At 37.7% G+C, this 19,772-nt stretch overlaps 1 protein-coding gene across 2 annotated transcripts in view; it reads right to left on the reverse strand.

Annotated features, from left to right (window-relative positions):
- Positions 1 to 840: 840 nt before the first annotated feature.
- Positions 841 to 19,772, reverse strand: part of cdk14 (cyclin dependent kinase 14) — a 186,633-nt gene continuing 167,701 nt past the window's right edge. For both annotated transcript variants that reach the window (XM_023396252.2, XM_023396253.2), the window contains exon 14: positions 841 to 6,233. The gene's annotated coding sequence lies outside the window, so the exon portion shown is untranslated. The remainder of the gene's footprint in view (positions 6,234 to 19,772) is intronic.

The following is a 19,772-nucleotide window of genomic DNA, read 5'->3' on the forward strand; positions in this document are numbered from 1 at the left end:
GCTTTGATGAATAGTATTGGAGTAATAGTGAAAATTCACAGAAATATAAAAAGTCATGTAAAGCGAAGACACTCCCAAAAAAATTGTAGTAAATATTACAACTAATTATTACAAATTCATATTGATTTTGAAAGAGTAAATGTCAGTATGCTATGAAAATGAACATGCAGACTTGAAACTTGCCAGAGCCATAATCCATCAGGGTGGAAATCATGTCTACCTCTATTGTTGTCATTCACTTTTGCTTGGTAATGCAGCTGTAGATGATACATTTATGGGTTGGTTTCAAAGGCATCCACCCTGTGAAAAAGAACAACAACTTTCCCTTCACAGGTGGCCAAAGGTCAAAAGTCAAGGTCACAGTGACCTCACAAATAGCAGTTTTGGCCTTGTGAATACAATATCTCTATAATGCCTTGAGGGAATTTCTTTAAATTTGGTACAAACATTCACCTGGACTCAAGGACAAACTGATTACATTTTAGTGGTCAAAGGTCAAGGTCAGTGTGACCTCAAAAAACAGTTTTTAGCCATAACTCAAGACTTAACACAGCAATTATGGCAAAATTTCATACAAATGGTTAATATTTCATATGACTCTCGATAAAAAGGATATAATCTAAAACTAGTCTGAGTGGCGGAGGCATACCAGGAGGTGGTAATTCTAGTTTTCCAAAAGTACCTGAAAGTGGAGTAACACAACACCCCTGATGTCCAGCAGGGCTGAACCCTGGGCCTTCTCATGTCTCTATGACAACCATCAGAAACTGGACTAGGAACAGGGTCAACACCAGGTGTTACAGCTCATAAGATATAGTGGAAAACAGACACTGACACATCTGAAGCATTAATAAATTTTATTTCAGGTAAAACAACATTAAACAACATTTACAGAAGGACATTACATCTTCCATAATAACATTACATACAGGTTGTAACAAATAATGCAACAGCTACTCTACTAAATACTATATTGTTTCACTTGATGAAGTGATGACACTTCTGTTTTCCAAACCACATGTAAAAATGATTTTCAGTGCAGCATACAAAAAATAAAATGTGAGAGAAGCATTGTTGAAAAAAAAGTTGCAAACATAGATTCATTGTTCACACACTAGATCCAATACCACTTCTGATAAACAATGCCAAAAATAGATGCCTTATATTTTTATATATTCATCATACATGTATATTCACATATGATTTCTCTTAGTATTAAGGGAACAATGTTTATTTGCAACCCTGTATACAAACATAGTGGAAGCATCACTGTTTCTCGTCAATGAAGGTGTGTCATCTTATCAATTTCCACCTTTGATATTTCTATTAATATTCTCATTTTCCTGTCACAGTGCTGAATGTGCAATTCCACCAAGTCGTTCCTTCACTGGATTTTATTTGAAATATAGTAAGAACATTCAAGTTTGAGAAGGGTGCCTCAAGACCTCTGCCCACACAGGATTCAAAAGTACAAGTTTTATACAAGACTGTAGGCTGCCAAAGGTCCACAGACATAAGAGTGTTGGGGGTGGGATGTGTGTGTGTGTGTGTGTGTGTGTGTGTGTGTGTGTGTGTGTGTGTGTGTGTGAGTGTGTGTTTGTGTGTGGGTGAGTGGGTGGGTGGGGGTGACATACCAAAATAATGCTAATGCTGCCTGCAATCCCTTAAAGCCACAAAAGGCTCAGCACAGTTCAATGGTATTTACCGTCTTCTGTCTTCTGTCATGCTGCTTTACTGGTATTACGCACTCCTCTCCTCCCCACTTCTTTTTTTTACTCCCACTGTACAATCACAGCCCAGGGATGACACTGAAAAGCCATGAGATAACTTTGAGTACAGCGTTTCTACAAGCTCTCCTCAATCTGTCTCAAAGGTTCAAAACCAGGGACCGTATTGTTGCTTTGCTCTGCATGAGGCAGAGGGTAGGATCTATAAGGGAAGAGGGTAGGATCTACCCTATAGATCCTATATGTATATAGCCTATATATTTTATCATTAGGGGCAAATCAAGTGCGTAAAAGCGAGCATAGATGCTGGAATGTAAATGGTTTTTGTTTAAAGTGCATTTTCAAAACAACATTGAGCACATCATGGTTTTGTGTCACCCCAGAGCCACTTTACTCTCTCTAGTCAAAAGGCAATTCCTTCTCTTTATTTTGCCTCCTTTAAAAGATAGGTTCAGATACTCTGTTGTCTCCATGTTGAAAGAGTCATGGTTTCACTGTGAAAATTAAGTCGTCTCCCCATCTAGAGACTACACTGTAATAGATAGTGGAATCTACACTTCTACACTCAAAAGATCAGATGGAAAAGATCTTTCAATCCAAAGGTTACAGCCTCCTGATCACTCCACACAGCTGTGATGTTTTCATCTGCCATTTTATTATCTCTTCAGTGGAGCAGAAGCTGAGGAGATGTTACAAGAGTACACCCGAACAGACTGGGTGTACTCTTGTAACACAACTATGGCACTTTTTGTTTTTGTCCAGTTTTTGTTATAATATTTTAAATATAATATTTTTTTTTTGTAAATTTCTTAGATTTCCACTTAAGTATTTTTATGTGTAAATTTTCAATGCAACTAAATATAGATGAATGGTTATGCACTTTGAGTTCGCCAAATCATTTGGTACATTACAGCTACAGTTGTGTTTTCTGAGTCAGGGTGGATGGACACTCCTTAATAGTTGTGTAGTGCTAATTCAGCCTCCCTTTACTGTGTTCCCAAATAACCAATCAGTGTATTTAAAGTTAAATTAAGTGGTATTGGACCATTTCAGGGCAGAGAAGACACAAAAGACAACTCAGCAATTCCAGCATCAAAACAACACGGGCTCTCCATCCAGCCACCATACAAATCTAAGTCCCATATAGTTATAGTCAATTTTGCTCTGGCTTGGTCAACCACAGAAAAACATCTGGCAACAAACGTAGATGCAGATGAAGATCATGATTCCATTTGGCTTACCCAGACTGCTGTAGTCGACTGTAGCAGACTGTAGCAGACTGCTGTAGCCACAGATAGTTCTTACAGTGTACTCACTTTTTGAAAGCATCACCTCATGATTGGTATCGAAAAAAAGGATGATGACATCATGTGAACCTATCTGTGAACGTGACAAACTGATATCAAGCAGATGTCAGTTGCAGGGGCGCGTGGAGGGGCTGCAGGATCCTACAGTACTGTAGCTGATAAGACTAGATAGGTGCAGGTAGTTTAACAGACAAGACTTCTATATCATAAGTGTGTGTGTGTGTGTGTGTGTGTGTGTGTGTGTGTGTGTGTGTGTGTGGCTTCACATTTGCAGCATCATCTCGTCATCTAATCAACAGTGTTGGGCCATTATTATTGTTTCAGTTGATATCAAAGAGGAAGCCATTATATTGATGGTACTTCACAATTATTACCATAATATGTCTAAACTGTAATACTCAGATAATATTGACACAAATAATCAAAATAAAAATTAAAATAAAAATCTTTGTAGATGAAACATCATAAACTGTTGTCATAGTGTCAGAAAAAGCTCAGAAACACATAGAACATGTACGATGTTGAGGGGCACACATATGGTGGAAGTCTCGTGTTGGTGGTGGAGGGACTAATCAGAAGTTATTCACCACCTAAACACTGCACACACACACACACACACACACACACACACACACTGTACAGCACTCCCTACAGTTGCCAAATTCATTGGATAAAAAGCTGCAGATTTTACATTTGACTGTGGGACAGAAATCTGCAGTTGTTGACACAGACAAGCTGATTCTGGTAGAATATTGCAGATGGTTTGATGGCATCACATAAAGTAGAAGGAGGATTGTCGTGGGCCAAATCACACAGCCGGGCCACACAGCCTATTGCCTCACTGTTTTACCTTTTGTACATTAGCTCTTTTACATGGATGGAAGCACTAATGCTTAGCTATTGCCAGTTTTTAATACACTCACACACGCACACACTCACACACACTTACAGCTGTTGTCCATTACGGTATTGCGTCTATATTCTGCACACTGGTTGATGCTGTCCCTGTCATGTTATGTGTGTACCATCAACATTAAATCATTAATGTCAGAGCGGCTTTTTCAGCTACAACACACAACTCACATCAGCCACACCTGGTTCCATCATGGGGGTCCAATGGAAATTTTTACTTATATCTTTCTACAACCAGATACTTACTTTTGCAGTTTTGGCCATCATTCTGATAGATGAAGGAAGATATTATGGCACCCTGTTTATTTCAGAGTAGGTTGCTCATCCAGTGCATGCACCAAAATGTCTCACCTCTTAGTTTTTTAGGTGCCAGTCTCATAGACTTTACACTGAGATGATGTCACAAGCATAAAATAACTTTTCTAGTCCCTGGTTTGAAAGTTTGACAAAAAATCTTCTCATGATTTAAAAACTCATTACACAAAGAATAATTATAGACATTGGTTAAAACTCAAGGTCATCATCTTTAACATTTAAGTCTGTTTTATTCTTGTGTTCAAGAGTATATTATAGTAGGGTTGTTGTGTCCTCGCTGCAGTTGGCCCCGGTTCAAGTCCTGCATTGGATGGCCTTTGCTGCATGTCATTCCCCCTCTCTCTGCCTCCCCATTTCCTGACTCTCTCTACTATCCTGTCCAATAAAGGCACAAAAGCCCAAAAAAAAAGAAGTATTTTTTTTTTTTTTTTTTACTGCAGTATCTATGACGGAATTATGTTTCTGCAAAGATGCATGTAAATGTCTCTGTGAACCTTGACAAAGAAGGGAGATACAGGTGGGTGATTGGTTGATCCGAAATGGAGAAGAAAAAAAAGAAAAAAAAAAGATTGAAGAACATATACCTACAAGCATAAAAGAAAAAGCCATGCAAACGTCTCTGTGAGCCTTGACAAAGTTTGTCACAGAAGCCAGATGCACTCAGATCCAAATCTTAACAATGCATTGCGGAGATCTACAGGTAAATTAAGCTGATTGGGTGATCTGAAATGTAAACCTTAAACAAGTTGTACCAAAGAGTATAAAAGCAACAGCCACACAAACGTCTCTGAAGGATGAACATGTAGCCAAGAGACTCAAGTTTCAGCCTGAACTCATTTCGCCATATTAAGCTTAATACATCCATACTAACCAAACTGCCCACATTCAAATTTTAACTGTCTACTTTCTGCCCCCAGTTTTACAGATAAATCTAAATCACAGCATTGTTATTTGTGAGTGAAATATTTTGATAACTGATGACAATGATGGTCGAAGCTACAAAAGTAACACTGTAAAAAAAATATTTCCTTTCCAAATGTCCAAATAAGCAATTTTAACCGATCCAGGCTGCTAGCAAATAAGGAAAGAGAAATTGTTGACAGAAATTAATATGATCATATAGAACTAGCTACTAGATGTGCACTTTAGTGTTAAACTCAGATTGATATCAAAATGGTGACAGTTACCTGACAAATACTAGTCAGTTAGCTAGCTAGCCAACATTCTGCCACATGTATCATTCATTAAAATATAAGCTCAAGCTTTAAAGCAGATTCAAATCAACCACGTCTCGACAGCTGTTTCCAGGTAACACAGAACCAAGGACCTCCAATATGGCCACCAGAGGTAGTGTTCCACCACTGAGAGCCCTCCATTATTATTATTATTATTATTATTATTACTGATGTTTGCAGTTCCACAAAGTAACCTCATTAGAAAGAAAATGTTAAACTAATTCTTGTAGGATTCATTGTTCTTTGAAGTGACTGCAGTGTTTTTGTGTTATCGATGTGTTCTTGCTCATGTGTTTGTTAACATGTCCTGGCAGAGCAGTGTAGTGGTGAGAAGATGAAGCAATATTAAAACTGTCCATTATATAGTTTCTAGATGAGTATATCATACATACAAATATACATTCTTAAATAGGAAGCTAGTTACAAACACAAAACACAATATGTACCAATAGTAAAGTCCTTTTGTTTATACGGTGACAATGATATATGAGTTATTGGAACCTTATAAAAAGTAAACAAAATTAGCAAATGATAGACTTCAATCTTACATACCCTTCATGCACACATGCATTCACTCTCTTTCGCACACACCACACACACGCATGCGCGCTCACACGTATCCTGAAGGGTAATAAATAAAGAGAACTGGGGCTCTTTCATTTGTCTGGATCCTCAAGCTCATTCTCTTCTTCTTCTTCTTCTTCTTCTTCTTTTTTTTTTTTTTTTACAACAGCCACCTGAAAACACACACAGAGAGAAAACACAACCTGTCAGTACAGTAACACACTCCAGACATTCAACACTGTTAAAAAACATTACAAGACAGATGTGTTCCTGCAGCTTGAAATCAACAGTTGGCTGATATAGAATAAAATAATTTTATGAAGTACTGGAATATTAGAGGTTTATCACACTGATTCATTGGTTCTCCAAATTTCTGATGCTCTGATAAATGACTAGTCTCGTCTCGTGACAGATTTTTCAGTTGACTTGTGTTGACTCCCAATACATGCTGCAGCCTAGTCCAGCTAAAGGAATAGATGAATATTTTAGGGTTTTTTTATGCCTATGTGCTGACGACAGCCAGAGCCAGAGGCATATTGTTTTCAGGTTTTCAGTCCGCCCGTAGATTTTTGGTGCTCAAAGGTCAATGGTCAAGGTCAAAGTGACCTCACAAAACAGGTTTTAGCCATTACTCACAAAGTAATATTTTATGACTCTGGATAAAAAGGGATAGAATCTGAAAATAGTGCGAGTGGCGGAGGCAGACAACCACGAGGCAGTCTAGTATTTATTAGTTTTAAGATTCAGTGATGAAAAGTACATTTACCAACTTTTGTATTTAAGTGCAATATTGATAGACTTGTACCTTACTTGATCATATCCCTTTTCTGATATTTATTATAATTCAGAGGCAAATATTCTACTTTTACTCCACTAAATTCATTTGAATAATTCTATACTGATTACTATTATTTTGCAGTCACATTAATATAAAATATGCAAAGTAAAAATGAAATGAAATTGTTAAATTATTGTTAATTTATCCAGGAATGAATAAAGTTACTAAACTTAGCTGATGATGTCATCACCAAGATCTCCATCTATTGTATTTCAGAGATATCTACTGATAGGAGAATGTTAACCAGCTAGCCCCGACCTGTCCCATGTTGTAATGCTACTTGTGACACTAGATGTTGTGTGAGTCAGTGTAACGTCTAGTATGCCCTCAGTCCCATGAAGAAGAATAGCTCTTGACTCGCATCACAGAAACACAGAGATAGCTGAAGCTCCTAGAGAGCAATCTTATTCTCCATCCCAAAGGACCACTCCGACAGGAAACCAAGTTCAACGGCACAAAAAAGAAGCAAAACACGAGTAAATCTTGGCGTAGCTTTTCACCACTGCAGACAACTCTGGGCGAGTAAACAGATGCAGTTTGATGCTGAGCTCACAACTTTTAGACTGGTGAGTAACATCTAATCTTGGTCTTTAGCGAAAAGTATCATTAGTGTAACTAATGACAAACCGTACTGACAAACATTTCAAGAGGCATAAATGTATGAAATTGATGTTGTCAACAGACATTTTAGCGGTTTAGTAGAATTGTGCCTGTTCCTGCCCGCTGTTGCCCAACTAATTACATCAGTAACTTTAGGTGTATTTCATAATGACTGCACATTGAGACTGTATCACTGTATGGATTCAGTAGACCGAGTGAATACACATCAATTGGTTCACCATACTGTAACCACTTTACATTACTGTTATGAGATTAGGCAGGATTGAAAGTTCACTAGGCCTTTACATTTCTGATGAGATTTCAGCATACCTCTGTCTTTATCAGGACTTGAGACAGTACAGACACACTGTCCCACCAACACCAACGGCAGAGAGTGTACAGACACACTGAGGAGGGTCTAGGTGAGTAAAATTCTATAATTCACTTTTACAAGTAAGACGAAGAGACTGTTTGCAACTGGAATCTTTGTTTCAGAACCAGTGGGCTCGGGATCTGCTTCTTCACCTCAGCTGTCCCCCTGCTCCACTCTGCACCACTTGTCTATACCACTGTGATTTAATGACAGCCACAGTGTATACATGTTCATACTGCTGATTCATAACAATGAATATTTATACCACAGTTATGCCACTGCCTATATTGATTATTTATTTCACAGTATATCCATATTTGTACTACTCTCTATTGTTTATTGGTTATATGGTGTGTACGTTGAATTCTTATCATACCTCTACGTTAACTCTTCATTTCCTTACATTTACATTTCATAATATCCCTACTGTTACTCGTGTTCACATTGTGTATATCTCAGCATATTCATGCCAATATTAATACTGTATTTATTTTAGCATATTCATATCTATCTTTACGATATATTATACACACACACAACAGACCTAACATGTTTGAACATAAAGAACTTGTATGATCTAAACAAATTGTCCTATCACATGTTTGCATCAGGACCAGATTCCAATCCAGTCATCCCAAGTGATGGACCAACATCTTTTCTTCTGCATCTAGCCTCATCAATTATAGACAGTCACATTAAAGTAACACCATGGATTATTATCCATGCACAAAACAGATCCTGTGATCTTTTGCACTTCCTGCTCAGCAGGGTTTTTATAGTTATAGTATTATGTGTAGTATCTTTTTCATTGTTTTATTTTTTTATATGTGTATCTATGTATATTTATCTTTTTGACTGTTGCAGTATTTTACCTTCTTATTGTTATTTCCTGTTAACATGTTTATTATACTGCTGTTTTAATATACTTCACCAAACACCAAGCCAAATATGTTGTAAGTAAAAAACTACCTGGCAATAAAACTTATTCTCTAATTCTGCCTTTGTGATTATCTCATCATTCCTTCCTCATGCTGCTGACACCCATGTGTCATGCAGTATTCTCTTGCTTCATATTTTTATAGGTAAATTAAAACTTACTGTTTGTATTATAAGTATTCATAATTTGTTTCAGTGCCATCAATAATTTTAACAATATCAACAATAAATGCACATATAAATAATAAATTAAAAGGAACATGGGGAAAACAAGAATATGATTAACTGGAGCAAGTAGCACAATCTTACACATTACACATTTGAAAATATTATAAAGCTGGAGATAAACACGCACTCTCACACTACAGACCTGTTTCATTGCTTCCACAGTTCTCAAAAGTACTAGAAAAATATTCTGACCTGATGACTTCCTCACAAAACATAATGCACATCAGCACATTCCTGGCACTGTCCTCGTTAACCTGCTACTTACAGAACAGATATCAATACAAAATTTCAAACCGCGGTTACTGAAGGTTACTTCCCCCAGGGTTCAATGTTGGGAGCACTGTTTTTTATTTTCTATGTAAATAATACAACATTGCAACATATTGAATTTGCAGATGATACACATTTACAACAATTTTGGATGCAATGGAAAAGGAATAAGAATGTTAAAGAGTTGTTTTGATGCAAATACTAAGACTGACTTATCGCCCAAACAAGGAAATCATGATAAAGATGTAGAAATTGAAAAAGTGAGTGAAATTAAATAACAATAGATGATAATTTATGTAAATTATGTCAAGGCTAAAATATCAAAATCAATTGCCATGATGTGTAAAGCCAAAGATCTTCTAACTCAAGCTTCACTATATGTACACTATCACACTGTTCCTTCACACTGTCATACATTACCTACTGTAAAAACATGTAAAACAAACATTAATCGAACTTTCATCCTTCAAAAACAATCAGAAGACTTGTAAACAAAACCACTTAGGAGAGACTCAGTCGACATGTTTCAGCAGTTCTGGTTCTCTGTATTCAGCTCCAGGGAGCAAGTTTTATATTTGTTGTTGTGACAGCTGCAGACAGAACATCAGAGATGAAAATCAGATTTGAAATTCAATAGCTCTTTAACAGGCATCCACACAGTGTGTAGTGATTGATCTAAAATCACAAAGATCACCATTACGATTTGTTTGGAAATGCACTGAAGACTCATCGTGTCATTGTGATGTAGTCGTGAAATCATCCTGATGCCATGAACTCAGAAAAGTTACCTGAATGTTTTCTTGTTCTGTTTTTCCAGATAGTAACACCTACAAGTTAACAGATTGTTGTGTGACCTCAGTTCAGTTGTAATGGTCAAGGTCACTGAAGCATTGCAGCAGTGTCCTTTGTGTGTGAGGAGTAACTAGAGTAACTAACTACACTGTTGTACACTCTATAAGCCAACAAGGATTTCATTGCTTTTAAGGGATCTGATGTGCTAAGAACAGATGTAGGTTTCCGCTCTCTTGGGTTCAAAGAGCGCCAAGTAGTGTGTGTGTGTGTGTGTGTGTGTGTGTGTGTGTGTGTGTGTGTGTGTGTGTGTGTGTGTGTGTGTCAGGGGATTCCACTTGGAAAGCAGATGGAGCTGGTGGGTGGGTTTTGTGGGGAGGATTTAGCAGGCACGGCCAGCTGGTGACTCACCCTCCCCCCAAAAATGAAAATGAAATCCCTAAAATGCTGAGAATGCTTGAGACTGGGCAAATACACAACAACAGAGAGAAACAACAATACTATTAAAGCACCAAGTTACTGTAAAACTTAACCTTCTGCTACAGCATAATGCCACAGCACACAAAGTTAGATTCTCATTTTATGTCTGCATATGTGTGATTTGGCAACAATTTTTAAAAATAGTGATTCATTAAAGAGATATTAAATCATGAAGAGAGGTGTTTTATTCATACGTCTTTCTTTGATGATAAGTAGTTATAGTCTCCTCAGAACTGGTCTGCTGTTGTAGCTGTGTAGTGGTTGATTGGGTAAAAAACAGTGTGTGCAGGTATCAGTGTTGGTTTGAATGATCCACCTAGAAATTTTCACTGATATGCACTTACTCATATGAACTTCCAGCTCAATAAAACAAATAATGTAAACAACACATCTTCTTTTAATTCTTTCTTTTCCTTTAAATGTATATTTATTAAATATTATTTTAAATCCTGTATTTTCTCAGTCATGTCACAGGAATCAAAAAAAGTCCACTTATATGCAGATGACAATGTAATTTACTGCTCTATGCTAGTGACGAAAACTCTTTGTGTCTATAGACTAAACAATTTATAAACAAGTTGATTTGGTTGAAATATCAGGATATTTTATGATTGATTTTATGAATTTATTTATCTACTTTTTGTTTATCTTTAAGATTTCTGAGCAAACACAGAAGAAGCTTAAGTACCGAAAAGTATTGAAAATAATTGATTTCTTAACAATGCATGTGCTTTTCATGGCAGAGGCATTTATCAGATCATATCAACAATAAAACCTGATTCCATTTCTGGGACTTTCTTAGCCTCATTGTTACCTGCCGTGCTCCAAATACACTGTTGTTTGAACTTTAAACCCGAACTCCATCTCCTTTATGTGTTGTACAGTTGATGACACAGACACTATGGCCATATTTTTTTCTACTGTCAGTTCAATCACTCACTAAATCAAGACATCTCTCTACCTCAAGTTTGTCTTTTTTGATGTAAAACACTGATCCACACAGTGACAGTAAGATAGGGAAGAATTGAATGAAGTAAAACTCTGGATGCTGACCTGTGGACATGCTTCTTTTCCCCTCCTTTCCCTCCTGCTCACACCATTTATCTATTATAAATCATCTCATTTTCTTCAAGCGGAAACCCAAACACAACTTTTCCCGTTTTCTGACCAATCAAAGAGCGATGACTGTCAGGGAACAGTACTTGTGGAAACATTAATAAGCCCCAGATAGGCAACATAAGATCTGCAGACAGTGAATCAGTTACTGTTGAGTTTTGTGCAGTAATAATCCGGCTTCAGTCAGTTGGCTTTAAACTGTCCAACCAGCAGATCCTCTATTCCAGGACCTCTCGTGATCAGAGGTCAGGACCGGGGTCAGAGGTCTGAGTGCTGTCCCTGCAGGGAGGTCCCGTTGTATCTGATCCTGTTTAATGAACGAGTCAGATGACCCTTAAATGAGTCAGATGACCCTTAAATGTCACTCACTGAACACCCTGAGCTGGGAGGGTGGTGATGGTTTAATAAGCTGCTTTCTGACAACTCTGTGTATGTGTAAGTATGTACAGTATATTCAAATTACTATTTGCTACATATGAGTGAGTATGTATGTGAATCTGGACCGATTTTAATTTAAGGAGATTTTTCCATATTTTTTTATTCAAACTTTCCTCTGGAACTCTTCTTCAGTGAGTGAGGTCAGTGATTTGTGACCAGATCTGTGCTGAGCTGCCACAACAAATAAACACACCACTGGCTCTACACTATATTGATAATTAACAGAAGCAGGGAAGAAGAGACGGTAAACGCTTCCATTAACAGAAACAGGCGACTGTTTCCAGAGATTTTCTATAGCTTGTTGGCTGTTTGGACTTCCTACATTAATCAGGACCAAATTCACAACGTGTTTGCTTATTAGAAAGCCATTAATAAAGAGGCTTCTTGGGTTTATTTAACAAGGAAAGCAACTTGTTTGCTCTGATTTCTCAGGTAATCCAGTCTGGATTTACTCCTGGCTCTGAAGATCTGCTGCTGCACTGAACCTGGTCCTTGTAGCAGTGCAGGAAAATCTTTAACAGCCCAGTTGTCACAAAGAAATTCTGAGCATACATGTGAAACAGCAGGAAGATGGTTGCATCAGAAACATCTGTAGCACAACACAAAATAGTGCTCATCTAATAAAGATTTAGTGCAACTATCTATTGAGATATATTGTTTTCTCATGATTATAACTTCAACTCTTAATGTTTTATACTAGATGGTCCATAGTGAAAATAAAAAAGCAGCCATATACATGTTACTGCTATGAACACAGATGGTTATCTTGTGACAATGACATCATCAGGTCTTGATCATGAATAAATAGTTTAAACATCATCTTGAGCTAATGGGCCAATCATGCTTAATGCAACTAAGCTAAATAACTTCACAGTTGTTGGTGCGGACATTCCTCCTGATTTACTTGCTCCCCTCAACTGTCAACAATTTTAGCTTTTAAATTAAAGACATAACTCTGCAGTTCCCCTCAGCTCTGTGGAGCCTTTAAGTCTCTTTTAGCTTGTTTTGCTCTCCTCTCATGAGCCTGATTTCCTATGATACTTTTACACACATTTAGAGACCAGCTGGTGCCACAGTGAATCATCTAGCAGTTACAGTCAGCCAGTTGTACAAAACAGCAAGTTTTCTACTTAAGTATGACAGTTAAGGTTTAATTTTTGTTTGCTGCAATAGCACTTGTGATTAGGGGATGTCACGATACCAGAAATTTAGTAGTCAATACCAATACCAGTGAAATTCCACACTTCTCGATACTTATTTAGATACCACAGTAAAAGAAAACAAAAAAGCCCCAATAAATTCCATGTATTTTCTCTTTCACTCCTTAATTGAAAAATACGAATAAAAAACCAAAAAACAAAGAGCAGTGGCATGTAGCCCTCAAGAATTTGAAATATAATAAAAAAATTAAATACATTTTTAATTTAATTTAATTAAATTTGAATATAAAAAATCAACTTTTTATTGCACAGCTTTTCAGCTATAGTGCCCTGAGACAAAAAAATATGGACATATAATAGATATAATAATAAAATTAAACAACTTTTGACACTGTAAAAAAGAACAGTGGCATGTAGCCACAACAGCATTTAAAGTAAACAATACTTTGCTAAAAGTAGCGGTAAACTTTTTATTGCACAGCATTTCAACTGTGGTTTGGAAAGTGTAAAGGTACTATTTACAAATGGGCTTTTGTGGGTCTAAAATCAATCGCTCATCATCCGCCTCGAAAGCAAAATATTTCCACACACGCCTCTTCTGGCTTTATTCTTTCTACGAGCCGAGGTGCTGCAGCTGGACCAAGTTGTGTGCCTGAACTTGTCGCCATCTTCCATTTGTTATTGCAGCTACACCTGCAGCCTGTTAGTGGACGTTCCTCATCCTCTCTTTGGCAGAGGCAGAGCATGTGCCGGAGAAGCTGTGTTCACGTGTTTTCTGAGTCACTCAAATGTTGCCATGAGATAAGTTGCTCATGCAGTTAATGACATCCTGCTTGTGCGCAATGAGAGCTGATGCGTGAGCGGGTGTAGCGCGCACCTTATTCAACTGCCTCCCTATATAGGATGTCAATCTTATGTTATGTCCTAAGAGGGTGACTATCAATCTCGTCATGTGTCGGTACTTTTCGGTACCTTCAATACAACGAAAAAACGGGTGCCATTCCATTTTTTGCCACGTGGCATCGACTTGGCACCGAAGTATCAGTTCTGGTGACCACCCTACTTGTGATACAGGTTAACATCTCACCTATATTGACTTACAAAGTTGGCCAGAAGAAAAAAAATGTCATTGAAGAAGTGCACCACTATCTCATCCTCCTCTTGTTTTGATTGAAACTTCACCAATAATTGACTGGAAAGATCCTGTAGCAAAAAACTGCAGAACAATCATTAACTGCAGAGGAGCCCGGAGCACAGCAGAAAGTGGAGTGATCCAACTATAGAAGGTCTAGTAAAATAATAATTTCTCGTTGTTGAGGGTGTCCATTGAATGCATCCTCCTCATTTATTACCATAAACTCAGCCATGTTGAGGATGAGATACAATCAGAGGTACAGAGGTAAGTTTTTTTTCTTTGGTTTGGTCACTAAGGTCTACTGTGCAATGATTTAACTGACTTTAAGTGATTCCTTAAGTATCAGGCCAAGATAAGGAGAAAACATTAAATACTTAAATGAATATTTTAAGGAAACCTTAAGGAGAAGACTTTAATCTTAATTTGGACTTTAAGGAAAATCTTAATTTAAAATGCTTTGTGCAACTGGATCCCTGATATATTTCTCAGGAATTGGTGGAGACCAAAACAAAAATAAAAGAAGACTAAATATTGTACTGATATTTGTCAGGTGGCCAGCCACACAACTCTAAATGAATGCTCATGCTAGCCTGTGTCTGTTGGTGTGTTTGCAAACCAAGCATCAAGCTCTGAGGCTGAAAAATGAAGCCTACATTGAAGTGCCAAAAACTGCAATTACTCTAATGACCACTAGAGTCTGACTTCAAAAGTGAGTCAATCCCCATAGACACTGATGTTAAAATGTCCAACTTTACAGCAGAAATAAACATGTTTACAGCCTGGTACGAAAAAAAAACAGTTTTAGCCTCCATAGCTCATGTTCTCCTTCGTGACAATTGTAGGGGGGATGAATTTTAATACAACTCAACTGTTTACATTTTATTAAGGCTTAAAGTTATTTTATAATTGAGGGCGTGGGAGCTTTAAGTGACAGAGCATTTGCTTGCCACAAACCAGCATGCACAGAAGTCTCAGCTCAACACATGCCCCACCTCTTTAGCCATGTTTGGATTAGCAGATAAAATGGTGACGGTGGAGCAGCTCACTGAGCTTCAAAACTGCTCTTCAGAAACCTGTGGGTTATGTCATGGACGTTACGCCCATCTTTATTTACAGTCTATGTTGCTAACACGTTCACAATATCCACTTTATGATTAATGCTGCTTTAATCAGACAGGCCAATCACAGCACTACTATAAAGAAATCTGGAATAGCAGTAATGTAGTGATGTGGTAGATTATCTGACTTATATAGAGTGTGAAAACCAAACAAATTTATGAACAAAAGGAGAAAGATGGATGAGTTCACTGTTGTAAGACAACAAAGGCTTAACACAAGGATTTGTGGTGAACTAGTTGGGACCACCTTGGGGGCAGATGAGCAGCAGATTCCAGAGGCTCTGCTCGCTGACTATACTTCAGCTACTTTTGCTGGGAAAGTTGATTTAGCTTAACGCTAATGGCTTACAGCCCTGACACGGCATTTCTGAACAGCACCATAGAAGCTGTGTTCGCTTCACGTCTGCACGTCGGGTTAGCATGACCTACATGACTGACTCTGACTTGCTTTTTCAAGGCTGACTGCCATATTGTGTTTGGATTTAAGATGTCAGAGTCAGTAGAATAACTCAGGGTGATAACATTTGACCACTGTCATGAGAGAACTTCTCCTATCACAGTGAAGTCCTCCGCCTGTGCTCCACATCCAGTCACTGGAAGGAGGGAAATTAACAGTCAGCTCCACAGCTCGCAGATCTGCCAGTTCTCTCTGCTCTAACACACACACACACACACACACACACACACACACACACACACACACACACACACACACTTTCTTCTTGGGTTGTCTTGCCTTAGTTGTCTGGGCCAGAGTCTACATTATGCTGCACATTCATGTGTTTCCTATTACTCCATGTCCTGGCAGCTCTCTCTCTCGCTGCTCTCTTTCAGTTAATACCTGGAATCACACCACCCAACAAACTCTGCACAGACACACAAACCCTGCACATTCACAGCCATACATTCAACACACAAGCATTTTCAAATGCTTAAGTCACATAAAGACACACCGAGATGTTGATCCTGGTTTGAGTTTCATCACCATGAAGACTTACACTTAATGTAATTTGTGTTTCTTATTTTCATGTTTAATAAAATCATAGTTTATATGCTGGTTAGTGTTTTCTTGTGACAATGAATTAGCACATTTATAAGATTAATAACTGGATTATTGTAAATAACTAGAAAATTCCTGGAGAAATTTTGAATGTGCCTGCTGCTTAGTGCGTGTACTTCACTCCTCACGTTTCATTCTGTACAAAGGATGTTTCTTTCAGTGTCATTCATGTCGCAGAGATTTATCCTGATACTGACCTCAGTCACTTTAGGTGTCTCTCAAAAAGACTTTTGAAGCTGTCACGACTGGCCAAAATAACTTCATACTGATGGTTTCAAACCCAAATTTGCCCATACAAACAAGCAAGACATGTATACACCACATGTACGTACCCTAACAGAAGTTGATCTGCCATAAAGCTAGACCACTATATCCCCATATAGACAATAGTTCTACGTTTATGACCTACCTTACCTCTTACCTTTTTGAGACTCTTATTTTGAAAGTGTCTGCTCTGCCCAACAGAACTTCCAGTATATTCTTTTTACCTAGTTGAGACTCTTATTTTGAAGGTGAATATCAAAAAAGTAAGATGGTGTTTGTGTGTGTCTGTCAATATGCGTGTGTGTATTGTTGTGTGTGGCAGTAGAGCTGTCTAACATAGAGCCTCCAAAAAGCTTGTGTTACCAGGTTGAGACACTTATACAGTTAATATTCATATGGTGGTGATGGTGTTTGTGTGTCTTTCAATGTATGTGTGTGCGTGGTGTTTGGAACTGCATAAGTTTAACCTTCAAACAGCCCTTCGAAGTTGTCAGGACCAGACAAAACTACCTCAAAATGAAGGTTTTTAACCAAAATTGTCCTCACAATTATAGAAAGACATGTACACACGCAAAGAACCACGCATCAGCATGCACATACAAGCACACACAAATACACTGTTTTGATTTATCTTAGAGTTGCTCTCATTCCTGAGTTAAAAGGCTAAGAATGAATGAGAATCAGAATCAGCTTTGCCCATTTCTTCCCAGTAACACCTGCTCCTGAATTTGTATTGCAATCAGTGGGAGAGGTGAAGTGTACTCTCATCACTTCCTCAAAAATCGTAAAAGATGTCAGAATGAGACCAAAACTGGGTGATACAGGACAAAACAAAATCTCTACATTTTTAATATAAAAATTGTCAATCCAGGTTGGAAATTGTGGGATTTCCAAATAGGGCAGGACTAGACCTTTTCTTTATGATATTATTTACAGAGACCCAACAATTCCCTTCCTTTTAAGAGGCAGAAACCTCGGGCAGAACCAGACTCAGGGTGAGAGAGCACAAGAGAGCACAGAGAAAAAGAACTAAATGATTGCAATATTAATAATAGCGATAGTAACAGCAGTAACAGCAATCGTAATGGCAACTGTAGTGCTCCTACTAATAATAATAGTAATGACAGCTAACAACATTAATAATTACCATTATTATTTATAGCAAATTTTATTCCGTTTAGCAAGTGGAGCTGTGCCTAAAGACAGCAGACGTTGCTAAAGATGTAGTAAATATCACAATCTCTACAGTGAAGTTACAACAGTACCACACTGAGCGAGCGAGAGAGAGGGAGCGAGAGAGAAGCTAGTGCTAACTGAAAAGCTAAAGTAACTTGCAGATCTGAACAGCATGTAAAAAACTGCTGACTTAGTGAAAGTCACTAAAAGGAGCAGAGAGCTCTGAGTCCTTGAGCATAAGCAGTTTAAGTTTAAATGTACAGCAGGCAGATAGACTCTGTGATAACAGCAAGAAAGAAAACAGCAACATTAACTGTGTTCAGACAGAGCAGCAATAAACTCTACCAGTAACAGAAACTGACTGGAGATGGGAGATGGGGCACCACAGTCAGAACCTCAACATGTGAACGGCGTCATTACTATTAGTGAAAAGACATCAGTAGAAGTAAATCACTGTGTAAATATGTTCTCAGATAAAGGAACAAAGTAAGTCAGTTAAAATGTTTCTGTGAGTGTTACTGCATGTCTGAAAATGGGGAAAGAGGGGTAAAACATGTTATAGGGTGATAATAATAAAAAAATATGATAAAACTATAAAATTTAGGAACATCTTTAGGTTACCAGATATATCAGCTCCCACAGTTCCCACATTGACAGACACACACAAACACCATCTTACTTTTTTGACATTCAACTTCAAAATAAAAGTCTCAAACAGGTAAAAACAACTTACTGGAGGTTCTGTTGGGCAGCTCTATCGTTCACAAACACATCAAACACACACATATATATATAGATATATATATATATATATAGGCCATGTACATATGTGTATACATGTCTTGCTATGGTTGTGGGGACAAATTTGGGTTTGAAACCAGTGTGAGGTTATTTTGACCAGTCATGACAGCTTCAAAAGCCTTTTTGAGAGACACCTGCAATGACTGAGGTCAGTGTATGGATAAGTCTCTACAACATGAATGAAACTGAAAGTAACATCCTTTGTACAGATTGAAATGAGAGGAGTGAAGTACATGCACCAAGCAGCAGGCACATTCAAAATTTCTCCAGGAATTTTCTAGTTTTCACTATAATTACAACAATAAGTAACACAATGACAGATTGTATGAATGTTTACTGGGTTTAAACACTTTCTATAATAAATCATCTAAAAGCAAAAATCTTAGTCTGTTGTCTAATTTGTGTCAGGTCTGGTTCCTTGATGTGAAAAGGACCACTATTTAGAACCACTGGTCTAAATAGATATAATTATTGACAAAAATGCTTTGCCAAGTTAAACATGTTGTCTCTTTTGGTCTGTGCAGGTTTAAATCGTCTTTTACAGATGGGGTTTGGGGCATCTGTGGGCTTGCCCTATATGTAAGCGAATTGATGCCATATTTAATTTTGTGCATCTGCTTTCTTGACAAGCCGTGGACTGTCGGCCAGAGCACTTATGTTGCCAGCCATGCCATCATTTTGTCACTGTAAAAGCCACAGTGAGAAGAAACAAACAAACAAACTTCGCACAATAAAGTCAGACCAGGAACCTAACCAAAAACCTTTTTGGGAGAAATACTGTTATTGCAGGAGACCAATAAAACTGTGTCATCAAGCATCAACCATCAATTTTATGCTTTCTTCTTGTTTCATTGTTTAGAAATGTGCTATATAAAATGCAGTGATCAGTCTCTGATTATTTTATTCTCAATCCAAAGACCTTTGGCCTCT

Source organism: Seriola lalandi, unplaced genomic scaffold (assembly GCF_002814215.2).
Source record: "Seriola lalandi dorsalis isolate HSWRI2012SDOR001 ecotype SW California unplaced genomic scaffold, Sedor1 jcf7180002054974, whole genome shotgun sequence".
NCBI classification, from domain to species: Eukaryota; Metazoa; Chordata; class Actinopteri; order Carangiformes; family Carangidae; genus Seriola; species Seriola lalandi.